We start from the raw sequence: 13692 nt of genomic DNA on the forward strand, positions 1-13692 counted from the left end.
CATCCCAATACTAGTATTCCCAGAGACTCTGAATACTGGTATTGTTATTCTCTTCACCGCTGCCACCATTTGTTACAGTTCCCCTTCAGCCTTGGTCATTACCTTACCCTCCCTTCTGGTCTGTGAAACCCCAGCCAAGGATCAGGCCTTTGGTAAACCAAATTAAGTATTTATTAAAGATAACAAAGCTAACAAGATTAACAAGATTTCTTCTTAAGGCACATAAGCATATGGTTTTACTCAATACTAATCCGAACTCCACCTCCCTCCTTCTTCACTCTCTCCTGGCAAACAACTCTCTCAAACCCCACCAAGCAATCCACTCTTTCTCTTTCCCCCCCAGATTCCACTCTCCCTCTTCCTTTTATACATTCAGCCATTTTAAACACTCAGCCAATCATCTCGCATTCTACTGCCCATTCACTCCCCCTCCTCTTTCACTCCACTTACCATGTTTCTTCTAAAACAACAACACTTACCATATATACATTAATATAGGAACATCACATTCTCCACTGCTGCTTTATCTGAATTACCAAAATCCTTGCAAGCTGGGCAGCTGAAGGTAGGGTTATTCTCTAGGCCCAGTCTATATTCTCTTTACCTACATGTTGCTAGAACGTTTGCATACAGGGGAAACCTTTCCTTGCTTGTGCATGCCAGTCATTTCTTCCAATGGCCAGTGTCAGACTATACGTTAGCCCATGATCTACGATTTTTGTTATTGTATATATGTTTTACACTGCTTTGATATTTTCTATGAAATTGTGGTATATTTTAAGTAAGTAAGTAAGTAAGTAAGTAAGTAAGTAGACTAGGTAATTCACATCTGCTTCTGGTTCTAACAGCTGCTGTTGTAAAGTATTCACAGAGCCCTAGAAACAATCTTCTGCTTAGGTGAAGTGACAGTCACAATATCCAGGTAGAAAAGAGTACCATGAAGGGAATAGAATCATAGAATAGTAGAGTTGGAAGGAGCCTATAAGGCCATCAAGTCCAACCCCCTGCTCAATGCAGGAATCCAAATCAAAGCATTCCCGACAGATGGCTGTCCAGCTGCTTCTTGAATGCCTCCAGTGTTGGAGAGCCCACTACCTCTCTAGGTCATTGGTTCCATTGTCAGTTAGGAACTTCCATACAGTCAGGAAGTTTTTCCAGATGTCCAGTCGAAATCTGGCTTCCTGCAACTTGAGCCCATTATTCCATGTCCTGCACTCTGGGACGATCGAGAAGAGATCCTGGCCCTCCTCTGTATGACAACCTTTCATGCTATCATAACTCCCCTCAGTCTTCTCTTCTCCAGGCTAAACATGCCCAGTTCTTTCAGTCTCTCCTCATAGGGCTTTCTTTCCAGTCCCATGATCATCCTTGTTGCTCTCCTCTGAACCTGTTCCAGTTTGTTTGCATCCTTCTTGAAGTACGGAGACCAGAACTGGATGCAGTATTCAAGATGAGGCCTAACCAGTGATGAATAGAGGGGAAGTAGTACTTCACACGATTTGGAATCTATACTTCTGTTAATGCAGCCTAAAATAGCATTTGCCTTTTTTGGAGCCACATTGCACTGTTGGCTCATATTCAGCTTGTGATCGACAACAATTCCAAGATCCTTCTCACATGTTGTATGGCTGAGCCAAGTATCCCCCATCTTATAACTGTGCATTTGGTTTCTTTTTCTTAAGTGTAGAACTTTGCATTTATCCCTGTTGAATTTCATTCTGTTGTTTTCAACCCAATGCTCCAGCCTATCAAGGTGCCTTTGAATTTTGTTTCTGTCTTCCATGGTATTAGCTTTGCCCTCCAATTTTGTATCATCTGCAAATTTGATAAGCATGCTCTGTACCTCCTCATCCAAGTCATTAATAAAAATGTTGAAGAACACTGGGACCCAGACCGAGCCCTGTGGTACCCCACTCGTTACTTCCACCCAGTTTGAGAAGGAACCATTGATAAGCACTCTTTGAGTACGATTCTGGAGTTGTTCCATCCAGTCCACATTTAGCTAGATTGCTAATCAGAATATCATGGGGCACTTGGTCAAAAGCTTTGCTGAAGTCGAGATATAGTATGTCCACAGCATTCCCACAGTCTACCAGGGAGGTTACCCAATAAAAAAATGAGCTAAGATTAGTTTGGCAGGATTTGTTCTTCATAAATCTGTGTTGGCTCCTAGTAATCACTGCATTGTTTTCGAGGTGCTTACAGACTGACTGCTTTATAATCTGCTCCAGAGTTTTTCCAGGGATTGATGTAAGGTTGACTGGTCTGTAGTTCCCCGGTTCCTCCTTTTTGCCCTTTTTGAAGATAGGGACAACATTAGCTCTCCTTCAGTCATCCAGCACTTCACCAGTCCTCCATGATTTTGTAAAGATGATAGACAGTGGTTCTGAGAGTTCTTCAGCCAGTTCCTTCAATACTCTAGGATGCAGTATATCGGGCCCTGCCAATTTGAACTCGTTCAAAGTGATTAGGTATTCCTTGACCATTTGCCTATCAATCTCAAGCTCCAATCCTGCCCCTTCTACTTCACGTTTTCCAGGAGTGTCATAGACCCTTTTTTGGGAGAAGACTGAGCCAAAGTAGGAATTGAGCACTTCTGCTTTTTCTTTGTCATCTGTTATCATTTTGCCATCCTCATTGAGTAGCTGTGCCACCATTTCCTTTCTCTGTCTTTTACTATGGACGTACCTGAAGAAAGCTTTTTTGTTGCTTTTAGCATCTCTCGCTAATCTCAGCTAATTCTTAGCTTTAGCCTTCCTGACGCCATCTCTGCAATTCTGTGATACCTGCGTGTACTCTTCCTTTGTGGCCTGGCCTTCTTTCCACTTCCTGTATGTGTCCTTTTTTGTTTTCAGGTCATCTCTAAAGCTTTTTGTGAAGCCACATTGGCTTCTTCTGCTGTTTCCCCCCTTTTTCCTTGGAATATTGTAAACCCGAAACTGCACTTCCTTCATATGGCCAATGTATGTCGTCGCATCTTATTAGTGACTCGAGTTTGAATCCTTCTTTGACATAGTCTGCTGACCTAACAGCTATGGGAGGAAAAAGTTGGATTTTATTCTGGCTCATGTATTATAAATAGGATTGTTGTGTACATTTCAAATGTGATATGGCACTCACCTGCAAGTGATCTTGATGTCTAAGCCTAAGATAACGCTGCTTGACTTTCAGATTTTGAAGTGAGTTTGCGTGGCTGACAGAAAATGAATATTCTTCCCTCTAACACATGTTGCCTACACACAGGTCAGATATTGCCAGTCCAATCAGTTAACTGCAAATGAAAAGACAAGAGACATTCTGTCACAGAATAAAATTAACATTGCCATCCATTTCTGAATGGACAAGAACTTCCATTATGGATTTCTGCAATACTTTCTTAGGACTGACGAGAGTCCAAAGAGCCATGTAGAGCCTTTCCTTGTATAATTTTAGGTCAAGAATCTTAAACATCTAATGCAGAGATGGAGAGGAAAAGCTTCACTGCAACTTCCCCCCCCAAAACCTGTTAGAAATATGGTATGAATTCATTTGCTTTCATCTAGGTACCACAGCATCCCTCTTCATTCATTATTCGCACCAAGGGGCAACATGGGTACTAAAGGTCTGCAGGGCCACACTTTTGCTTTTGTGCCTGCCTTTGAGGTTGCCTCCTGGGGGCCCCATGTGTAAAAGAGCAACTTCTGAAGTGGGACCCCTTTTCTATCCATCTAGGCTCCCTGTGTGATTTAGAACCCTGACCTATGTGGATCAAGCAGTGGGGTAATCTAGGGGTCACCAGGCTTTACAGCTGTGTGAACACATTTGGTGAGGTATATATATATATTAATATATTGAAAGTCGCTTAGAGACCTCTGTGTAACAAGCGACTAACAAGTCTAATTAATAATACTAATTTGCCAAAAGCTTTGGGAAAGTCTAAATATTTAATACCAAGTAGTTTACTTCTGGCTATATGCTTGTTGACACTCTCAAATAACTCTAATAGGTTGGTGAGACAAGGCTTACCTTTGCAGAAGCCATGCTGGTTCTGCTTCAGTCAGACTTGTTCTTCCATATGCTTGGGAATTCTATCTTTAATAATCCTTTTAAATTATATCAATAATGTTTTTAATATAACCTCCAAGCTTCCTAAAGGGATTTGATTCTCCTAACTGCTCATTTAACTAGTCCTCTCTGTCTCTGAAAATGCTTTAATCTAAGGCCATATCTACTCTGGCCATTCAAAGAAGCGAAATACTGGAAGATTCAGGACAGATGAAAGAAAGTCCTTCTTCACACAATGCAAAGATAAAGTATGGAATTCACTCCCAGAAGCAGCAGCAAGCACCACCAACTTTAAAAGAGGATTAGACAACTTCATGTAGGATAAGGCAGTATGCCTCTGAACGGCAGTTCAGTTGCTATGAATCATGAGTGGGGAGAGCTTTCCATAGGCATCTGGATGGCCACTGTGAGAACAGGATGGTGAACTGAATAGTCCCTTGGCCTGATCCAGCAGGGCTGTGCTGACGGTGTGTTCTTAAACAAACTATAACAGAAACACATATCAGGTGTCGCTAGTGACTGAGGAGTAGCTCCCTGCAACTGGCTTCCTGGCAGCGGGCTCACTATGGCTTATTGAGGAAAAGGGGCAAGACAGTGGGGAGATTGGTGCTGTGTGGGTATATCAGCAGGAGCACCAAATTGGCCCTGCTGGTGCACCCACATGGCACCAACATCCCCGCTACCTTACCTGGCAGTGACTCCGCTGCCAGAAGGCTAGGTGCACAGCATCACCCCTCCTCATCAACAGCTCCTTACTCAAATCGTATGCTGGTGGGGGGAACTGATGCTGCTGGGACTTTGTCTGTGGTTCATTCTCAACGTATCAGTTTGCTTGTAAATATACATAACAACTGCCACCAGTCAGAATGCAACTGACTGTCACTACAGTGTTCTGGTACCTCCCAAATAGTCTACTGCTTGGTGAAATGCAGAATCATGAAACAATAGGATCAGTAAAGGGGTGAACAGGGAGAAATGAATGCTAAGGTGGTGATGGGGAACCCAGGAAGGTAAAGCCTGGGAGCAACAACCTGGCCAATCTGCCACCAGCTTCTTCTTCTTTTGTTCCTCTCTCTCTCTCTCTCTCTCTCTCTCTCTCTCTTCCCCAGGGCTGCCCTATTTAATGTCAGTAAAAATATCCTTGGGCAGCTGGCATGGAGATTTAGATGTGTCTGAGAATAAGAGAAGGGGAAAGCATTGAACTATGTGAAACACTTGGAACTGCACTTGATAAATCCTATATTACCAATTAATCGTTAAAAGGAAGCTTCCAGCACAGTCCTTACCATGTCTACTCAGAAATAAGTCCTGTTGAATTTAATGGGGCTTACTCTGAAGTAAGTGGGGTTAGAATCGCAGACTTGCTTGAGGCAAAGGTTAATACTGGAGTATGAACATTAGTTTTTGACATTTTTGCCTCCTCATTCACTGTGGTGCTTTAAAAGCCTATCTATCTGGTTCTATTAAGCAAAATTCTAAGATACAGTGTACCATATCACAAGGAGTGTAATAGGCCATGTGTTGACGTTACCCCATGCAACAGGTGAGAAATCAACCATTTTTGAACAGTGTTCTGTCTTAATTAGAGTAACTCAGTAGCTTCCGCCATCTATGAAATGCTCATCCCTTTTAATGTAGATCCATTCAAAGTAGTGAGCATTGCACAAATGGTGAAAGTAAGAGTTATTTGAGGAGCTCTGGACTTGGAAAGCTATGTCATGATGCACTTAAATCTATCACTCATGATCTTGAGAATGCATTGTTATCAGAGAGTTCTTACCAAATCAAATCATTTATAGACACCGTATAAACTCAAGAGGAGGAGGAGGAGGAGACAAGGGGAAAAAGATATGGCAGATAAATACTTCTTTTGGTATCAGTGGAGGCTGATCTATTGGGGCTAGCAGGGCACTGCCCCACCAGTCTTAGTCTGCCCTCAACTAGCCTGCACCTGCCTGCCTTCTTACTTATAACCAGTCCAGGGGCTGAACTTGGCTGTCAACTTCCTCCTCCTCCTCCATCTCAGCATTGCCTTTGTAGAACTCCAGAGATCTGAGGTCAGGGGCAAAACTAGAATTAGTTGGCTCTACATCCTGTTATTAGCTCTGGCTTCACCAACTTCATCCACCCACCCATCAGTCCCAATAGGGGTCAGCCATTGCTGTTTGCTATACCAATCTTGTATCAAGGGCAGAAAGGGCTCCTCTACACAGTGGTTTATTCTGTGTTTGGTGCTATTCACATCTCCTTTTAATTTTCATGCTTCACATGACGTTACCAGCAAACAGAAGCTATCACACAGTTTTCCCCTGTAGATCCATACTAAACCAATCTGCTGATGACACAAAAAAGGAAGAAAAAAGTCTTCACTCCCTTTCTCTAGTGCTTGCAGACGCTTTGCTCCAATGCTTTCAGATGGGTGTGTCAATCATTCCCCTCTCCACAGCCCACTATTTTCTCCTCCCTTCTTTTGTTTTATTTCCTGTAGGCTAACAAGCAACTTCCAGCTGCTCTCCTCTGTTCTGCTGGCCTTTTTTGTGTTGCTGCAAACAGTGCCTTTATTTTCTTTTTCTCCTAACTTGTGCGCAAAAGCATAACACTGCTTAGACAAAGATTTGTATTTCAGCTGTATCCTACCAGGGAAAACACAGAAATTTGCATTCTATTTTTTTTAAAGGAACCCATTGCAGTATGCTCAGTTGCCAAGCAACCAGAGAAAGTGGAAATGTTATTCTTTGGGCTTATCCACACGGGAGCAGACAATTTGTTTCAGTGTTTTGGAGTAGGTAGTTCAATTGTCACTTTCTGTTACTCCTCTTTCCACACTCACTATTTCCTTCATACTTTCATTTCTTTTCCAACAGTGCTCCTATCTCCAGTGCACCCTTGAATGGAGCCTAGTCTTGTATTTGTTTTCCCTTTGATCCCTCAGATTTGCACAAAATCAGAAAACCGCACCAGCAAACCACATTAAACATTTCTACACCAGATGTATTATGCAGCAAACTGAAAAGTATGTGCTGAGAATTTGCAGTTGCTTTCATTTAATTTGAATAGCTGTCTCTTAGCCCAGCCTTTCCCAACCACTGTGCCTCCAGATGTTGTTGGACCACAACTCCCATCTTCCTGACCATTGGCAATGCTGGCTGAGGCTGATGGGAGTTGTGGTCCAACAACATCTGGAGGCACACTGGTTGGGAAAGGCTGTCTTAGCCCCATATAGCTGGGCACAACATCAGGGATGGGAAACCTCTGGCGTTCCAAATGTCATGGGATTCCAATTCTGATCAACCCCAGTTGGCAGGACCAATGGTCAGGGAGGATGAGAGTTATAGTCCATCAACATCTGGAGGGCCACATGTTCCCCATCCCTGATTTGGTTTTAAAAGGCTTGTTTTATAAGCTTTAAAGTAAAGAGAGAGAGAGATGCTTTCAATTCAGTCAATTCATATTATTTATTTTTTTTATTTTAAAATATTTCTATCCCGCTCTTCTACCCTATAAAAGAGCACTCAGGGCGGCTTACAAAAATAAAACCAAACACGTACATAATAAAATTGTAAACAGTAAAATCACAAAAACATTAAAATAAATTAAAATACATAAAATACAATTAAAATACCTAAAATACAATATATGTACTAAAACGGACTACAAAGGTAAAATTTAACATAGAAGGCATAAAATCAGTGTCAGGTGTGACGCTCTTCCCTGGCTCTCCCTGTCAGGTTCCTACCTGCTCGTGGTTACTGCCTGTCACTAGGCACCACCAGGGACTCCACCAGTCCGGACTGTCCTTTTTTTATGGTTTCTCTCCCCGCTCTAGCATAGACCTCACCAGATCCCCCTGCTAGGCAGCACCACCAGTCACGTCCTATAACGCGTATTCCCAGAGACTCTGCCTGAGTCTCTCTATCAGGTTACCTCTGTGACTGCGTGCTTAAGCTGTCCCAATCCCTTTGTATCAATGCAGATAATCCTGGTTTGCTCTGAATACTTGTGGTGTTATTCTTCCCTTCCCCACTGCCACCATTTGTCACTCTTCAGCCTCGGTATTTACCTTACCCTCCCTTCTGGTCTGTGAAAGCCCAGCCAAGGATCAGGCCTTTGGTAAACCAAATACAGTATTTATTAAATAACAAAGATAACAAGATTACTTTATAAAGGCACATAAGCATAAGGTTTCTTCTATTGCTATGATACTTGTCTTAGTATTAATCCGAACGCCACACTCTCCTCACATCCACCAACTCTCCATACAATCTCCTCTCCAAACCCACCAAAACAACCCTCTCACATCCACCCAGATTTAACTGTCATCCTTCAATTTATACTCTCAGCCATTCTAAACACTCAGCCAATCATCCAGCATTCTACTGCCCATTCACTCCCCCCTCCTCTTTCATTCCACTTACCATGTATCTCCTATACAAACAGCACTTACCATATATACACTTATACAGGAACATCACATTCCCCCCCCCCTTAAAATAACGGCAGAGTATTATTCCTGTTCCAGGATTCATACACCGCGTTAACAAAAAAAAAAAGTCTCTCTGGGGAAAATGTCTTTCTTTGTTCCTCCGTCTGGTCACGTCACTGCAGTCCCAGCCACCTGCCTTGACAGTCCATCGGCCAATACATTGTCCTTGCCTTTGATGAACTGGAAGTCCACTTGATAGTCTTGTAGGGCCCAGGACCACCTCTGCAGCATAGTATTATGGTTTTTCATAGTCTGTAACCATAACAAGGCCCGATGATCCGTTGTTACCGTGAATCTTCGTCCCCACACGTATGGGCGCAACTTATTCAGTCCCCACTCGACCGCTAGGCACTCCTTTTGGACCGATGAATAGTTTTTCTCCCTCGGCGTCAGCTTACGACTCAGATATGCCACTGGACGTCTGGTGCCTTCTCTCTCCTGCAGCAAGACGACTCCCAGCGCGAGGTCTGACGCATCTGTAGCCACGATGAATGGTTTCTCATAGTCTGGTGCTATTAATATGGGTCCTTGGCACAAGGCTTGCTTCAGCAGATCAAAAGCCTTCTGACATTCATCCGTCCATACCACACGCTCAGAACACTTTTTCTTTGTCAATTCATGCAAGGGGGTTGCTATTTCCCCAAAATGTTTCACAAACTTCCTATAAAAACCAGCCACACCCAGAAATGCCCTAACTTGTTTTTTGGTTAAGGGGATAGGCCACGCTTGTATTGCCTCCGCCTTGCTCCATAAGGGGGTGATTTTCCCACTCCCCACCTTATGTCTTAAATAGACCACCTCCTTCAACCCAAACTGGCATTTCTTCGCTTTTATTGTGAGGCCTGCCTTTCTTAATGCCTCTAATACTGTTGTCAGGTGTTGGACATGCTCAGGCACCGACTTGCTAAAAATGGCCACGTCATTGATATAGGCCACTGCAAAATCTGACATGCCTCGCAACACAGTATTGATTAGCCTCTGAAACGAACTTGGTGAGTTCCTTAGTCCCATGGGTAAGGTCACAAACTCATATAACCCATCTGGTGTACTGAAGGCAGTTTTGGCTCTGGATTGCTCATTTAGTTCCATTTGCCAAAATCCTTTACAGAGGTCTAACGTAGAAATAATGGTTGCTGCCCCCAATAACTCTAACATTGCGTCTACCCTAGGCATAGGATACGCATCTGGGACCATAATTTTATTGATTAGCCGATAATCAATGCAAAACCTTGTCGTTCCATCTTTTTTCGGAACCAGGACAATACTTGAGGCCCAGGGACTGATAGATTCCCTGATCACTCCTAGTTCCAGCATATCTTCGACCTCCTTTTTGATCTCACTCAAAACTTTCCCATTCACACGGTACGGCATAGATCTGATTGGGGCATGATCTCCAGTATCAATGGAATGTCTGGCTATACTGGTTCGGCCAGGTTTATTGCTAAAGAGATTCCCATAGTTTTTCAAAACTCTCAGAATCTCTTCTTTTACTTCCTCCTTCACCTCCTCTGACCATTCCAATTGATCTACCCCTCCTTTGTCTTTGCTTTCCTGTACCAAATCTGGAAGTTCAGGCCCACTTCCCTCAGGGAATAAGGTAACTTGCAACACCTTTGCATCCCTGGTATGGTAAGGCTTCAACATATTTACATGAACCACTTTGCTTTTGTTTAATTGGTCTGTGGTGATTACATACGTCACTGTGTCAAGCCTTTCTCTGATGGTATATGGTCCTTCCCAGTTAGCCTGTAATTTGTCATGTTTCCTGGGTATGAATGCCATAACCATATCTCCCACATCATACACACGTTCCCTGGCTGTTCTGTCATACCAGTAACTTTGCTTCTCCTGTGCTTGACTCAAATTCTCTTTCACTACTTCCATCATTGATGTTAATTTATTGCGGAATTCCAATACAAAATCTACTACAGATGTTTTGTACTCTCCCAGGGTTCCTTCCCATGAATTTTTTAACAGTTCCAAAGGTCCCCTCACTTTTCTAGTGAACATCAGTTCAAAGGATGAGAAGCCTGTTGACTCTTGAGGGACTTCTCGATACGCAAATAAGAAGCATCCCAAACGTTCATCCCAGTCTTGTGGGTGATCTTGAACATAGCTTCTGATCATGCCCTTCAAAACTCCATTGAATCTCTCAGTTAGCCCATTAGTGGCGGGATGGTAAGTAGTGGTCTTTAGATGTTTTAGACCACAACATTTCCACATACATTGCATCACTTCTCCCATGAATACACTGCCTTGATCCGTCAGCACTTCATGAGGGAAACCCAGCCTCATAAAGATTTTTAATAAAGCCTCTGCCACTACAGGGGCTTCTACAGATCTTAGTGCTTCTGCGTCTGGGTACCTGGTGGCAAAATCCACCACCACCACTAGATATTTCTTGCCATGCCTTGTGGGTTTGGAAAAAGGGCCCACCAAATCTATTCCCACTCTATAAAAGGGTTGTCCAATTATAGGAAGGGGCTTTAATGGTGCCTTAGTCTTTACTCCACTTGTTCCCATCTTTTGGCATATACCACAAGATAGACAATGTTGTTTTACATCTTTGGAGATGTTTGGCCAATAATAGTGTGCAGCCAATCTCCTCTTGGTCTTTTTTATTCCCAGATGTCCTGCACATGGGACATTGTGGGCTACCTCTAGCAATCTGGTTCTGTATTTGCTAGGTACTACCAATTGCTTCACTGGTTCACATTAGTAATCCTTTCTCTCAGCAGGCATCCACAGTCTATATAAAATCCCATTCTCACACACAACTTGATTCCTCAGTTTGTCAGTGAAAGGAATCTGTTGGGTCAGGGCTTGCTCCTTTATTTGATTCAAACTGGTATCCTTATTCAGTTCTTCTCTGAAATGTTCTGTCTCTTCCCCAGAGACCATTTGATGCAGTTTGTCTCCTTCAGCAGGCCTGCCAAGGGTTGCTATGGTGACCTGAGGCTTGCAAACAGATTCCACCCTGTTTCCTTCAGCCCCTTTTAACATGGCTTCTGTTTCTCTGCCAAGTTGCATAGGTGACGGGCTTGTCTGAGGGGAAATATTGTTATACCTCTGCCAATTCCCCTTTGATCAGGTTTGATAAATATTGCATATATTTATCCTCTGGTAGCCCCCACAATTGAGCTGCCTTTTTAAAAAGTGCTGAGGTAAATTTGTGGATCTTGTCCAGGCTCAAACACTGCAAAATCTTTCGGTGTAACTTTTATTTTTGTTTCATTTCTGTCCTTTCTTGTTTCATCAGAATGAAATTTCTCTCTTTCAAATTTTAACTTTTCTACCTGTAATTCAGCATCCACTCTCATTCTCTCAAATTCCAACTCCCTCTGCTTTTCTTTCTCATCCGCCTCAATCCTCAATCTCTCAGTTTCCAACTCATGCTCCCATCTTAACTTTTCTCTCAAATACTCTATATAAGCGGGATTGCTTGAGTATCCTTCTGGGGTCTCTTCCCTGACAGGTTGTTTTTGCTGGGCAGTTGCAAATCCTATAAGTGCTACCCTCAATTCATCTACCCCTTTACCCTCGTGAGGTAAATTGAATGTTATGCACTTCTCCACCAGCTCCTCTCTTTTCATTTTTATATATTCAGCCATGGTGTTTGAGTTCACTCACTCTTTGCCACACACTCTTTGCCAGTCACTCTCACAAGAAATCTTGTTTTGTTATTTCTGTTTGCCACACCACTGTTAGGGATTCTCTAGTATTCGTACCACCGCTACCACCACCTGTGATGCCCTTCCCTGGCTCTCCCTGTCAGGTTCCTACCTGCTCGTGGTTACTTCCTGTCACTAGGCACCACCAGGGACTCCACCAGTCTGGACTGTCCTTGTTTATGGTTTCTCTCCCCGCTCTAGCATAGACCTCACCAGATCCCCCTGCTAGGCAGCACCACCAGTTACATCCTATAACCCGTATTCCCAGAGACTCTGCCTGAGTCTCTCTATCAGGTTACCTCTGTGACTGCGTGCTTAAACTGTCCCAATCCCTTTGTATCAATGCAGATAATCCTGGTTTTCTCTGAATACTTGTGGTGTTATTCTTCCCTTCCCCACTGCCACCATTTGTCACTCTTCAGCCTCGGTATTTACCTTACCCTCCCTTCTGGTCTGTGAAAGCCCAGCCAAGGATCAGGCCTTTGGTAAACCAAATACAGTATTTATTAAATAACAAAGATAACAAGATTACTTTATAAAGGCACATAAGCATATGGTTTCTTCTATTGCTATGATACTTGTTTCAGTATTAATCCGAACGCCACACTCTCCTCACATCCACCAACTCTCCATACAATCTCCTCTCCAAACCCACCAAAACAACCCTCTCACGTCCACCCAGATTTAACTGTCATCCTTCCATTTATACTCTCAGCCATTCTAAACACTCAGCCAATCATCCAGCATTCTACTGCCCATTCACTCCCCCTCCTCTTTCATTCCACTTACCATGTATCTCCTATACAAACAGCACTTACCATATATACATTAATACAGGAACATCACATCAAGCTCTACCTTCAGTCCCTCCCAAAGGCTCTCTGGAACAAGATCATTTTCAGAAGTGTCCAGAAAACCAACAGGGAGGGAGCAGAGTGGACTTCTTGGGGTAGGGTATACCAAAGCTTGGGGGCCACAGCTGAAAAAGCTCTCTCCCGCATGCCTGTCAGTCTAACATCTTTTATTCCAGGCATGCAGAGGAGACCAGAGGCAGATGATCTTAAATCTTAAATCCCGGGCAGGTACATATGGGCATAAGCGGTCCCTCAGGTATATTGGTCCAAGGCCATTTAGGGCTTTAAAGGTCAGAACCAGCACTTAGAAATGGGCCCAGAAACAAACTGGGAGCCAGTGGAGTCGATAAAGCACAGGGGTGATATGCTCCCTGCGCCATGCTCCAGTTAACATTCTGGCTGCTGCATTTTGCACCAACTGCAATTTCTGAACCGTTTTCAAAGGCAGCCCCACATAGAGTGCATTACAGTAATCAAGCCTCGATGTCGCCAATGCATGTGTCACTGTGACCAAGTCAACTGCCTCCAGGAATGGACACAGCTGGTAGACCAATTTGAATTGGCCAAAAGCACTCCTGGCTACCGCAGCCACCTGATATTCAAGCAGCAGGGCAGGATCCAGGACAACTCTCAAACTGTG

At 43.4% G+C, this 13692-nt stretch overlaps 1 long non-coding RNA gene across 2 annotated transcripts in view; it reads right to left on the reverse strand.

Moving 5' to 3' along the window:
• Positions 1-214: 214 nt before the first annotated feature.
• The window catches only part of LOC133368425 (uncharacterized), a 79592-nt gene continuing 66114 nt past the window's right edge, over positions 215-13692 (reverse strand). For both annotated transcript variants that reach the window (XR_009758639.1, XR_009758638.1), the window contains 2 exons: positions 3121-3271; positions 215-3032 (listed from right to left, as the gene is read on the reverse strand). This is a non-coding gene — a long non-coding RNA (uncharacterized LOC133368425). The remainder of the gene's footprint in view (positions 3033-3120; positions 3272-13692) is intronic.

Source organism: Rhineura floridana, chromosome 1 (assembly GCF_030035675.1).
Source record: "Rhineura floridana isolate rRhiFlo1 chromosome 1, rRhiFlo1.hap2, whole genome shotgun sequence".
In the NCBI taxonomy this organism is placed as follows: domain Eukaryota; kingdom Metazoa; phylum Chordata; class Lepidosauria; order Squamata; family Rhineuridae; genus Rhineura; species Rhineura floridana.